Source organism: Canis lupus, chromosome 22, assembly GCF_048164855.1.
Source record: "Canis lupus baileyi chromosome 22, mCanLup2.hap1, whole genome shotgun sequence".
NCBI lineage: Eukaryota > Metazoa > Chordata > Mammalia > Carnivora > Canidae > Canis > Canis lupus.
The window spans coordinates 20,566,863-20,580,213 of NC_132859.1; the positions used below are offsets into that span (position 1 = coordinate 20,566,863).

At 43.4% G+C, this 13,351-nt stretch overlaps 1 long non-coding RNA gene across 2 annotated transcripts in view; it reads left to right on the forward strand.

Annotated features, from left to right (window-relative positions):
* Positions 1-4,047: 4,047 nt before the first annotated feature.
* The window catches only part of LOC140613985 (uncharacterized), an 80,346-nt gene continuing 71,042 nt past the window's right edge, over positions 4,048-13,351 (forward strand). For both annotated transcript variants that reach the window (XR_012014896.1, XR_012014895.1), the window contains exon 1: positions 4,048-4,109. This is a non-coding gene — a long non-coding RNA (uncharacterized lncRNA). The remainder of the gene's footprint in view (positions 4,110-13,351) is intronic.

Below are 13,351 nucleotides of genomic sequence, written 5' to 3' on the forward strand. Positions count from 1 at the left end.
GGGAGAGGAGAGGATGGGAATTCTCACTTCGTCGTTTCGGATTTCTCTCCCTACTCCGATAACCTCATTTTTTGTTAGTTCAGTTCCTTGCAGAAAGCATTTACTGAAGGCCAGCTGTGGGCCCAGCAGGGTGTGCAACTCTGTAGGGGACCCACAAGAAGAACAAAAATTAGAGGCATCATTTTCGCCTCCAAGGAAATCTGAAAGGAAGACACTTCCATGCAGTGTGTACTTATCCAGTGTAGACACTGGTATTGCATTAGCGTAAGCAAAGAGAAAGGAGGAGTTAGAAACTCTGCTCTAAGCAATAACCCAGGGTGGTGGGAGGGCATTCTGGGTAAAAGGACATCAGAAACAAAGTCAGAGAGGCTTGGCCTAGTGTAATAAGTTGTGGGGTACAGTAAGGAGACCAAGCTGACTGGAACACGGATTGAATCTGGGGGCTGCTATAGGTAATGTTGGTTGGGGAGATTCAACCATTGCATGGTAGTTGTTGCTTAAGTACTTCTTGTTAAAGTACTGAAAAGTACAGTCCATGTACTGTCAGTAACCTTGGATGACCAACTTATTGCTCCCCCTCCCCCCCCCCCGTCAAAAATCCCTCAAATCCAGAACTAAAGATTAATGTCCAGTTCTACAGGGGATCTCCAGGGCCACCTGGCTCTAGGACTATGGCCAGTGATCAATTTTGATTGGTCCATGGAAGATCACCCTGATTATCTGTGCCAAGTAGATCTCAAGGTCTAGACTGGGGAGATGGTTCCTTATTCTCAAGACCACAGAGACCCACTCGTAGTCTGCTGTCCTAAAAAAATTCCCGTTGTCGTGCAAGGGCACAATGGAGCAAGCCTCCTGCTGCAAGGGTGTTTGTCTCATTCGGATTCAATGGCATGCATTTGCTCTTTCCCACAGGTTATCTGAGGTCCACACTGAGGTCCCCACACCAACATAGGACAACAGAATTGCTCATCCATTCCCCTGTTCCTCTGCTGCCCCTGATCCCAATTTTGTCACTGTGATGGTTGAGCAGTCACCTCTCCCATGCTTTAGAAAGGATATCAGTCATCACTTCGGGTCTGCCTCTGTCTTTTGATTTCCCTCTACAGATAGGTGGTTTGTCCTGCTAATTCTTTCTCAACAATTTCTTGTGTGTGTCTCCTCAACCTCAGGGCCACCCATCTCTCTGACTGGCCTGCTCCAAACCACTTGGTCAGTTAGCACACCACCTGTAGCTGAATTCCCTCTTAGCATCTGCCACTTCGATCTTGTCTTCCAAGTCAGAGAAAGAGTGTGTGTGTTGAAGGGGTGGGGGGTACTCATAGGGAGGGAACACCGATGCTGGTTAGTCCTAAGTTGACACATCTGTTGATGAGCAGGACAGCTCTGAGGAAGTGCTGATGCACTAGAGGATGCCATGGGCCAGGTGGGAAAGTTTCCTTGAGGACAAATAGGAAATTGATTCCTGATACTTTTAAATTGAAAGAAAGAAATTCTTCTTGTTTTTTTTTTTTTTTTTAAAGGTTGGGTAATTTTATCAAGGAGGTAGATTATATTGGAATTTTTGATCGATTTAGAAGCATAATTATTTCAATTCAGAAATATAAAAAATTACATTGGCTAAAACAATCATTTTCCTATCTTGTGTTTAAACAGATTATAGGATTCTTCTCTACAGAAGATTATTGAGCAAAATCTGGATCTCCCAGCTGCTTGATTTGCTTCTTTTCCTGACTCAAGTCACACAAATGGTGCTTTTTCTTTTTTCTCCAGCACTTCATGACCAAAGATTTTGAAGAAGTCCAGGTAGACTTTTCTGGCGATCTTTTGAAGAACCACTGAAAGAATAACCAGAAACCATCTCCCAGATAAACAGAGGACCTAGGACTAAGATGAGAATGAGTCACAGATTTGTCTTTTTATTTATCATATCTAAAGTTTCCTGACTGTTATCATTTTCTCTTTGTGGGCTCAGTCACTTCCCAATCCAGTCCCCATAGCCTGAATTCTGTTTCAGCCCCTACAAGCATTTTCAGTTACTCTTCCCATCCTGGCTTTCATTTATTTTTATATGTTACCCCATCATGTTACCCCTGCGCATTTACAAACTCCTTGAGATCTTGGGAGTTCTGTCCCACCAGAGACCCACAGAAGTGGTCAATAGGCCCTCCATGACAATTTGTTCATTGACACTTACATTGATGGGAGAGAGTCCTTCTTGAAGGGAATTCAACCCAAGGAGGTTGGTTCTATACATTGAACCACCACAGACAATGGAAGATAAGATTGCCTTTGCTGCTGCAATTGTATTGTTACCATCTTTGTCTAAATGGATGACTGAGGGTACAGCTCCACACATCTATTGCCTTGGAAAGGCAATATATGTAATCTGGACAGGTGCCAAGGAGACCTAACAGTGCTCCAGGGGACAGTCGGCCCTGACAGAGGAAGGGAGGCAGGGTAGCATCACAGTGCAGCACTCAAGCCCTGAGGTCAGCCTGCCTGCATTGGAATCCTGATTCTCCATCGATTTTCTGAATAAAACTGGCAATGTTTTCAGATGTTCTTTCACTTCATAATACGCACTTATTGCTGAATGGCATTCCAGGGAATGTTAACTGACCAACTGTTGTTATCCTTTTCATGTATGTAGGATGAGTGGTGATAAGACCTTTTCATTACTAAATTGGTGATATGTGTTCTTTCTGTTTTTGGCTTGATCTATGTAGTTAGAGTTTGTCAATTCTGTTGAACTTTTCAAAGAACCAGCTTTTTGCTGTGTTAATTTTCTTTACTTTCTCTACTTAGGGTCTACTTTGCTCTTTTTCCAGTTTTTTTTTTTTTTTTTAAAGTTGAGACTCCAGGTAATTGATTTTGACTTTATCTTTCCAAGTACAGCTTTACCTACAAGGAACAAATTTTGACATGTTGAATTTCCGTTGTTTTACAAAAAGATCACTGTATCCATTGGATGCTGTGGATCTCCTCCCTCCTTACCGCTTCTTAAAAATTGGAATCTGATGGGATGCCTGAGTGGCTCAGCGGTTGAGCGTCTGCCTTCGGCCCAGGGCATGATTCTGGGGTCCCGGGATCGAGTCCCACATCAGAATCCCTGCATGGAGCCTGCTTCTCCCTCTGCCTGTGTCTCTGCCTCTCTCTCTTTCTCTGTGTCTCTCATGAATAAATAAATAAAATCTTAAAAAAAGTTGGAATCTGAAACAGGGGTATTGCTGCACCCCAAAGTGATTCTGGAATGGGACATTCCCTGAACTTTAAAAAAGGCCTGGATTCAGAGGACTTCATTCAGTGACTCTTATTTCCTTGACCCTTGAATGATCTTTTTCTTTGAAAAGACAATTGTATCTTTTTTGAGACAAAGAATTCTGTGATTGTTTAAAGTGTGCTCCAGTTATTGATTCTATAGCTTAAGTTGGTTAAAAATCCCATCTTGAATAGTCTGTTACTTCCCTTCTAACTAAAAAGAATGATAAGAATTAGCTTTACTAGGTTCTCCTGAATGCATATATTTCCAGCTCAGGCAATACTGACTTCGTTTTTCATGGTGCCTATTTGGCTACTTCCTGGGCTACTTTGCTGTACTAAATGGGATGTACATGGATTCCAAGAGTCCGTATGTACTAGCAAAGAATGGTGAAACTTTCTGAGTAGATAGGATATAAAGTAAGGGAAAGCATGTGGGGCCAAAATTTAGCATCTAGGTTTTACCACTCTGCATAGTACAGAGGTATAACAAGTCCTTTCTTCCCCCTGAGTCTGTCCTGCCAAGAGCATGGGCTATGTGGCCCTCAGAGCTGAGTGTGGATGTGAAAGCCCCTTACAGGCTACAATGTACTATGGTGACTATTGTCTGGCATGGCTCTGCTTTAACCTCCCTATGTCTTGGTCCCTATTTGTCCAACAGATCTTGCTTTCTCCAGATGCACAGGGGCCCCATATTTGGGATAGGCTTTCCTTGCTTTAATGGTCTGTTGTTGCTGTCTTGAAATTCTTAATAACTTTTAGTACAAGGACCTACGTTTTCATTTTGTGCAGGGTCCCACAAATTCTGAAGCTGATCTTATTTACCTGAAAGACGACCCCTTGAAGACAAGGTAATGGCTTGAAAAGTAAAAGGGACACAGCAAGGCTCCAGGGGCAAAACTCATAAGCAGTCACAGACAAGTCAGGTCCAATTTGGGATGACATGTCACATTTCTGTGCTTCGCTAAAACAACTTCCAGCAGCACCTCCCCCGTTCCCATACCTCTTTGTAAGGAGAATTTTTGGAAGGCTAAATCATATTTTGCCGGATATTCTTCACCATACACCTGCCCCAACAACTCCCCCAGTGCTCATTCACATCCAGCAACCCAAGAATCAACAGCATCCATATGGTGCATCCTCTATAAATGAAAGCTCTTTTAATTAGTGATGGGACACCTCAAATAATTTCAGCAGATGCTTCCATTTCATGCAAACAGGCACATGTCTTTGCAATTGGGCAATATTGTTCTAATTATATCATAGCCTGCAGCCCAACTGGGTATGTCTCTTAGACAGTCTTTCTGAGGGAGAGTACGTGGGTTGGAGATCTATTTTATTCACTCTCCCACCTCCCTAACACACACTATATCTCCTTTCAATATTTAATGTTTGTTAACTGTTTTTTGTTTTGTTTTGATTTTCGCTATTTTGATTTGCAAGTGCTTTTAACAGTCCGGAAAGGAGGAATGGGAAGGACATAATTATTTGGCAGGAGAATGGGTGAGGAGAGAAGGCTTTAGGATTTTCCTTCTTTTTATAATTTCCTTAAAAAGAACAGGTCTATTTCTTCAAGGAGGCTGCAGAGCAGACTGTGTGACGCAGAGATTCCTTTCACTCTCCCCAATATCCTGGGATTCTGTGGCAGAGATGACAGGGCTGTTTGCTATAATTAAAGCTCCCCTAGGAGGGGTGGGAGAGAGTGTGGTCTCTGAACAGACTGGGTTTGTATCTGGAGGTGTCAGCATGGTTCCACGTAGTTCTTGGCAAACAGTGTGAGAGGGACCTGGGGGCTTGTCATGCTTGGGAAAGTATGTTATCTGGGTCCACAAGATGCTGGTGATGGATGTACACTAAGTTTTTCTAGCTCATTCTCCACCTTATGAGCACATAGTAGGACCATGCTTCTGTCCTTCTTTGAGGGCTCCTATATGGGGCTCCATGTACTTCTATATATCCTTCCATATGATTTACTTTGGCCAATGAGATATGAGTGAACATGAACTGTGCCCCTTCCAGGTAAAAGACATCAAGAGCCTGACTTTCTTCCTGCTACTGTCGTGGTCATGGAAGCACATGTCAAGATGAAGCTTCTCTCACCATGGGTCACAGAGTATCTAATCAGAGTAGAACCCCCCCATGGGCCTAGGACAGTTTTGTTGTGTTACACTACAGAGATTTTGAAGTTGCTTGCTGGTGCAGCAAAGCCTGCCCTCTCCTGACTAACACAATAGTGGCTAGAAGCCAGTCACTCTCTGGGGAGTTCTCTCAGGTTACTCTGAGCTAAGGAAAAGAGGGGTTTCTGGAGGAGCAACCTGAGGATTGGCAATACTGAAAATAAGCAAGAGAAGACCTATTGGTAAACACCCATCCTAGGAACATTTCTCTCTCATTCTGGTACACAGGAATAGTCAACCATGAGGCTTTCGGGCTATTTTAGGGAAGAGAAAACAGCTAGACTCTGGAGCAGGGAGGCACAAATAGGATGACTCACTCCAAGTGAAGAAATAGGCCGAATGAAGCTGTGGTTGAGGCTACTTCAAGAGAACCCAAAGTCTCCTGGCAGACCTGATAGCCTAGTCCTCCCTGTTGACCAGGAGCAGGACCCGTCCTTTGCACTGTGACCTGAGTGCCAGGCCGTGTTGAGGCACTGTGGAGGACAGCTAGAGGATATACCCAGATGTTCCATTTGGTAGGGGTATCCTGAAGGTCGCCTCACTTGTTTCCCCTCCCTCATGGTTGTATAGGTCCATGATTTCTTGGTGAACAGTATAACAATCTGCTTTCCTGGTCATCCATCCTCTGATGACCCCAGAGCCTACATCAGGCTCAAGGTTAAACATTCACACTCCTGCCTCACTTTACCTGATATTGCTCTGGGAACCATCACTAATGAAGCCTCTACTTATAGAATACATGATGTAGGCTTCAAATGACCAATAGTAGTGTTTGAGCATTTCTCCATCTGTAAGTTGGGGAGCCTTGTATGGATCTCTAATATTCCCTGAGTGCCTCAATTTTTTTTTTTAACTAAAACAAGACATAAACAAAAAGGGAAGAAAATAAGAAGGAAAGCAAGCTTTTTATTTCAAACCTCTTCCACGAAGCACTTCAGTCTGCTTTATTACAAAGATAGTAAAAGTAATGGGGTTAAATTTAGATAAAAGCAAGGAGACAAAGTAACTTTTATTTTAAGTAGCACAAAGCCTATTTAAAAAGGCCTCTCTGGGTAGATGCTCCAGGCTGAGTTGCATCCAGCCTAAAGGGTTTCTTATTCTGTCCACTGACAGCAGAAGGCTGAGAGGATGTGTCTTGCAGTGCAGGCAGTGTCCCCAGTGTCTGATGGGTACCTTCTCCAGGCTAAGGTATACCGATCACCTATTGTAGAAGGGAGCCCAGAAGCCTCCTTGAGTCTTGCTTAGAGGCAGGGGTTGGGTGAGATCACCTCTCAAGGGATCTTCCAGCCAGGAAGGACCATGCATAATTAGAATTAAAAAACAGGTAACTATAGGAATTTAAACTTCCATGTGTTTCCTACCTGAGGTGGTACTCAAAGGAGAGAGGTTGGGGCAATAGCCAAGTGAGTAAAATATCTGGCATTATAGCTGAATACACACAAATGCTAGTGGTTTCAGGATCTCATCACCAGGGAGGTCATTTTGCACTTGGTCTCTCACTGTCTGGTGGGGATGACAGACAAATGTATCTTGAATCGGGGTTAGGATTGTGTTAGAGATAGGTCCAACTTCTGTGAGGGTGCTGATGGAGGGGGTTCTGATTCTTCAGAGGAGCGGACTCCAGTCTGGATGTTGAAAGAAGTGGAAATGAAGTGGCGGGACTGTGAGGGCAGCATCCCTGGGAGGCTGAAGCCCTGGCAGGGAAGCAGCAGGAGGGGAAGCTCGAGAGGGCCAGGCATCAGCAGCAGAGGAGGACAAGAATATGCCAGCGAGGGAGTGCTGATTTCCTCTCAAAGCTGAGGGAAGCTGGGCAAAGATTTTTTTAAAAATATTTTTAAAATTTATTCATGAGAGACACACAGAGAGAGGCAGAGACACAGGCAGAGGGAGAAGCAGGCTCCATGCAGGGAGCCCGATGTGGGACTCGATCCCGGGATGACGGGATGACGCCCTGGGCCGAAGGCAGACGCTCAACCTCTGAGCCACCCAGGTATCCCTGGGCAAAGATTTTAAACACAGTCAGACAGAGCTCTCTCTCTCCAGCCTTGGATGGAGAGTGACTAGACAGCAGTGACATTGGTAGAGGTAATCCTGAAGCTCTTGCAGTAGAGCAGATGAGAGATGGCGAGACCGGAGGGGGCAGGGAAGCAGGAACAGAATCTGGGACGCCCAGGATGAAAGATGAGCACATCCCTCTGCTTTTGCCCTTTCTTGGGGAAGAGGCAAGCTTGCCAGGGTCTAGCCTGGACGTCCTTCCCCATAACAAATGCATCTGAAGCTTTGCCTGGGATTCGGTTCAGCAATAACTGCACTGCTGAGACTCTGTGTACCCTTGGCTCACTCACTCTGAGCAGTCAGTGGCATACCCTCAGCCGAGAAGCAGCTCTCCGCAGTGTCCCCCACACAGCCTCCTAGCTATGAGCTCTGGGCTTCAGCTCTGTGTCACAGCAGCCACTCTGCGGCCTGGAGGGTCACCCCACTCAACTCCAGCATGTCTAGTGGGCTGCCCAGAGCAAGCAGCAAGGAGTGGTACTGAAGGGAGCCCAAGAAAATGGGTTCCCATCCTGATATGACACAACTCTTCCTGGGCCCGGCTTTTCATTTCCAGGAAATAAGGAGCTCAGCTGAATGATCTCTCGAGGTTCTTGTAGTACAACAGTTCTCAAACTGTTTCATGATAATCTTCTCAGGCTTGTTATCACACGGATGGCTGGGCCCCACCCCCAGAGACTCTAATCCAGTAGGTGTGGGTTGGAGCCTGAGAATTTGCATTTCTAACCAGTTCCCCAGGTGCTGCTGCTGCTCTTGCTGGTCCAGAGCCAACTTTGAGAACCATGTTTTCCACCTCACATTCTCGGAGAGCAGTGTTTCGTCATGCCATCTGGGTCGTTCAGCCCTTTAAAACAGAAGAAGAACTGCCCTATTTCAGTTGGTGAATGCGGGGTCCAGGTTGATTCTCACACACAGGTGCTAAGCGGTGTTCTCTGGGCTTTTGGACCTGGGAATGCTCTGAGGGACATGGGCATGGCGGGCAGCAGCTGGGAAGTCGGGGTGAAGTCAGGGCAGATGTGAGGCCTGAGATCTCCTGATCTCACCTGCACAGCTGTGTGGTCACTTTGCCTTTGCCTGCTTCTCCATTCCCTATTCAGCCTCTTCTTTCCTGATCTGTGGGAAAATCAATGCTTGCGAGGTATTAGAAAAGCCATGGAACTGCCCTTACCTGCCACCAGGTGACACCTGATATTGATTTAGCTTATGAAAGTGATTCACAGGTTTGCTGAAGCCTGGAAAAGATCAAATGTTATGAGCCTCATGATCCCATCTTCCTTCTCTGCTCTCAGCTAACACTAGAGGAGGTAATTGGGAAATAATAGACCAAAGAAGCTTTTTTGGTGTGCTCACAAGGAGAACAAAATACAGGAGAATCATTTCATTGGGAAGGAAGGGATTTTAGTATCATTCGTTTTTATTTAAGGCAATTTTCTCTTTAAGTGCAACATCCTCCAGACTTGACCATTACAGAACAACAATTTTAACACAACCAGTAAATCAAAGAAAAAATTACCGTGGAGGGAAGCATTTTACAGATGTTCCAATGGTTATGTACCAGGCAGGTGGCTTAGAGCTGGGAAGGGCTGGAGCCTTCCAGAGAGTCTGTGCTGAGGCTCCCCAGTCCCTTGGAGGATACACTCTACTCTCTCTTTTAGTAGGAAAAGTACTGGTAATAAAACAAATATTTACTAGCTTGTGACTTCAGGCAATTTCAGTGTCCCTGAGTCTTGATTTATGACAATAAATTATAAACTTATTTGGTAGGGTTTTGTGTAAACTGAAATAATGAAAAGTGGCAGTGCCGGATAGCAAGTGTTAGGCATTGCTATTGTTATTATTAGGACATTAGAAGTAATAGCAGTGGAATAGCAGCCCCAGCAGGAGGGCAGGGTCTCCACTTACTGAGTGCTGTGGCACCACAGGGATTTGTGCCCTCCATACTGTTTGGTCTAGCAGGAGGACCACATGCCCCAGCCTCCTTTGCAATTACGTTAGCAACACGTGACAGACTTCTGACCAGTGGGATGCAGGTGCAGTGACGTTAGGAGCTGGTTCCAGGCTCTCGCTTACAAACATTTTACAAAATCCTCCAAACCTTTCTTTCCTGGCTGCGTTGACCTTGAGATCTCATATTCCATGTGTTTTAGCTACAAGATAGAGGAGGGCTGTCGGACCTGCATTATAATTTATCTGAGTAATAAATAAACATTTTCATGTCAAGACCCTGAGACTTGGAAGTTTATTTGTTACTGCAGCATTGCTTATACTATTCTGAGAAACACAAATGTCTACTGCCTGTTAAATAGTAAATTAGACACTTGAATAAATAATATGACCTCATTTGATCTTCACGAAAACACTGCAAGTCTGCTAGTCTCCTTCACCGGCTGGCTTACTGCCCCAGCTGCCCTCTGCAAACATGATTTGTGTTGGTATACACTATACTGCAGAGAGCTTCTATAGTTGAAAGAGAAGGAATTCTAAAACTGGCTAGTGTTAAGCCTAGAATTTCTTTTTCTTATTGATAGAGGACAGATCTACTTTCCTTTTTTTTTTTTTTTTTTAAATTTTTATTTATTTATGATAGTCACACACACAGAGAGAGAGAGAGAGGCAGAGACACAGGCAGAGGGAGAAGCAGGCTCCATGCAGGGAGCCCGACGTGGGATTCGATCCCGGGTCTCCAGGATCGCGCCCTGGGCCAAAGGCAGGCGCTAAACCGCTGCGCCACCCAGGGATCCCCAGATCTACTTTCCTTTGACAATTAAGGAATTTCATGTTCTTAGTCATACAAGTTCCATATGGGATCTCTGTTGACAATTCACAATCGTTGTATCTTATTTCTAGACTATTCTTTTTATAATTTTGTGCAACCCATGCTTAACTCTTAATTATTTTGATATATAAAATCTTGAGTTAAATGAATATCATAAGCTTTCTTTTGTTTACAATTTGATTCAGTGCTGGCCTTCATTACCTACTTCTATAAAGTCGTATTCCCACTAACTATAGTTCTCATTGCTTTTACATTTTATATATGTCTTTGTTTGTTGTTCATTATTGCTCATTTATTGTCCACATCATTTCACCACTAGAATGTATGTATTTCAGTACCTACAGTTGAGATTTTCATAGATTCATATGCAATTTTATTTATTTTTTTTATTTTTTTTTATTTTATTTTATTTTATTTTTTTAATTTTTATTTATTTATGATAGTCACAGAGAGAGAGAGAGGCAGAGACACAGGCAGAGGGAGAAGCAGGCTCCATGCACTGGGAGCCTGACGTGGGATTCGATCCTGGGTCTCCAGGATCGCGCCCTGGGCCAAAGGCAGGCGCTAAACCGCTACGCCACCCAGGGATCCCTGCAATTTTAAATAATATAGAGAGATCTCTTGTGTACTTTGCCCTGTTTTCCCCCAACACTTTGCAGAACTGTAGTATGATATCATACCCAAGGCACTGGCATTTTATACAATCCAATTTTATTCAGATGCCCCTGGTTTTACTCGTACTCGTATGTGTCTGCGTGTGTGGGTACATGCATGTGTATGCAAATTCGGCTCAATACAATTTTATCATTTGTATAGGCTTGTACTTCTACCACCACGACTGAAATACTACGCAGTTCTAATACCAGAAGGATTCCTTCTGTAGCCCTGGGGTACAGAAGAGAAAATAGGTAGTTAATCCTTATAAATGTCTCAATAACTCTAAGAATGCAAGTGAGAAGTAGTATTTTTAAATTGCTTTCTTTTCCTTGATTGATTTGTTGTTGTTTTTGTTGTTGTTGTTGTTCATTTTGGTTTCTTCTTCCATACTGTTGATTTTTCTCCAAGGTTTTGTGACCTTTAGCTGACTTTTCACATTCATGAGTGGAAGACAAGGCTGTTTGGGATGGAGGGCACACAAGGACACTTTTGCAATGTGCAAGATCTGCAGGGAGTGATGATGTTGAACTTGGGCAGACAACCAGGTTCACGATTCCCACCACTGCCTAGATACACTGGCCTTGACCCTCATCACAGCACTTTACTTCATTTTACTCTTTTTTTTTTTGTCTGTTTTGTCTTCATTTTTTTTGTCTTCATTTTTGTTTTTTTTTTTTTTTGTTTTTTTTTAATAATAAATTTATTTTTATTGGTGTTCAATTTGCCAACATACAGAATAACACCCAGTGCTCATCCCGTCAAGTGCCCCCCTCAGTGCCCGTCACCCATTCACCCCCACCCCCTGTCCTCCTCCCCTTCCACCACCCCTAGTTCATTTCCCAGAGTTAGGAGTCTTTATGTTCTGTCTCCCTTTCTGATATTTCCCACACATTTCTTCTCCCTTCCCCTATATTCCCTTTCACTATTATTTATATTCCCCAAATGAATGAGAACATACAATGTTTGTCCCTCTCCGATTGACTTATTTCACTCAGCATAATACCCTCCAGTTCCATCCATGTCGAATCTAATGGCTGAGTAATATTCCATTGTATACATAAACCACATCTCCTTTATCCATTCATCTTTCGATGGACACCGAGGCTCCTTCCACAGTTTGGCTATTGTGGACATTGCTGCTAGAAACATCGGGGTGCAGGTGTCCCGGCGTTTCATTGCATCTTACTCTTGAGTTGCATGGCCTCCATCTCTGTTTGCTGGTCTGCTGAGGAGGTTAGGAGATGCATAGTCTCTCCTGCTCATTTTCTCTGACATACTGTGGGCCCCAGGGACAGCCAGGTACAGAAGCTGCAGCATACCCTCTGTGACTCAGGGAGGCACAGGGCCACCCAGCCCAAAGGATAACACCCCAGCGGATGCTAGTGGTGGTCTTCCTGAGAGTTATACGAGAAGAAATCCATTAGGTGAGCAAAGAAAAGTTTAGCACTTTTACTGACATGAGTTAATCTAAAATATGAAAGGCAGTAAGGTTTACTAACTTTAGCATATGGATTGTCATTCCTGAAGTGAGAATAGGAATTCCTTAATCCACTTGTTTGCTTGTCTTATGCTGAATTGCAGTTTGTATCTTCTTGGCTAAGGAGATTTATGGATAATACATTCCATTAAAAAATGTAATCTTTGCAAAATGGTTAAGTGATTAAAAATTCTGGCATAAAAAATGTGAATCAAAGAGAATCTTAAAATGCCAACACTAGTAAACAACTGGAGAATCGCAAAGCTGGTACTTCTAACTTTCATTCACTGCATTATGTGATGAAAATAATGATGACTTCATGAGATCTGATGAGGATTTGGTCCCTAAAATTCAGACCTATCATGAAGACTATTTGGAAGATAAAGTCTCACTCATGATCACTAATGATTACTCTCACTTAAATATAAATTATGTTGAGATGTTTGCTAATGAGATCGTATATGTATATAACTTATAAATAAATTTATATAAATTGTAGATGTGTGCCTTTTTTTTTTTTTAATGACAAGAGTGATTCAAAACAATTTGGAAACCATGGCCATAGATAGTCCTCTAACTAATGATTCTTATTATCACATCACAGCCAAACTCAAGCTGGGAGACCCTCTGGGGCTCCCCTGGGAAGCAGTGCTCTTACTGCCACTAGAGCCTTCCCTCATGGTTTCAAGTGCAATGATGCAGCCACATCTGTATTCTATTGTCCATAAATTTTTTATCATTTCTGTTCCATTGATGACACTCTTCCTTATATTTAAGGGGCTTCCATGGATTTATTCTTTTTGCCAAATGTCACTGACCCTTTTGTGTGATTCTGCAGGGGGAGAGGACAATGCATATGCACAGGCTACCATCTTAAATCGAAAGCCAAAAGGTTGCTTTTGAACTTGGAGAACAAGAAATTTCCTATGAATGTCTCCTCTGCAAACCATATTT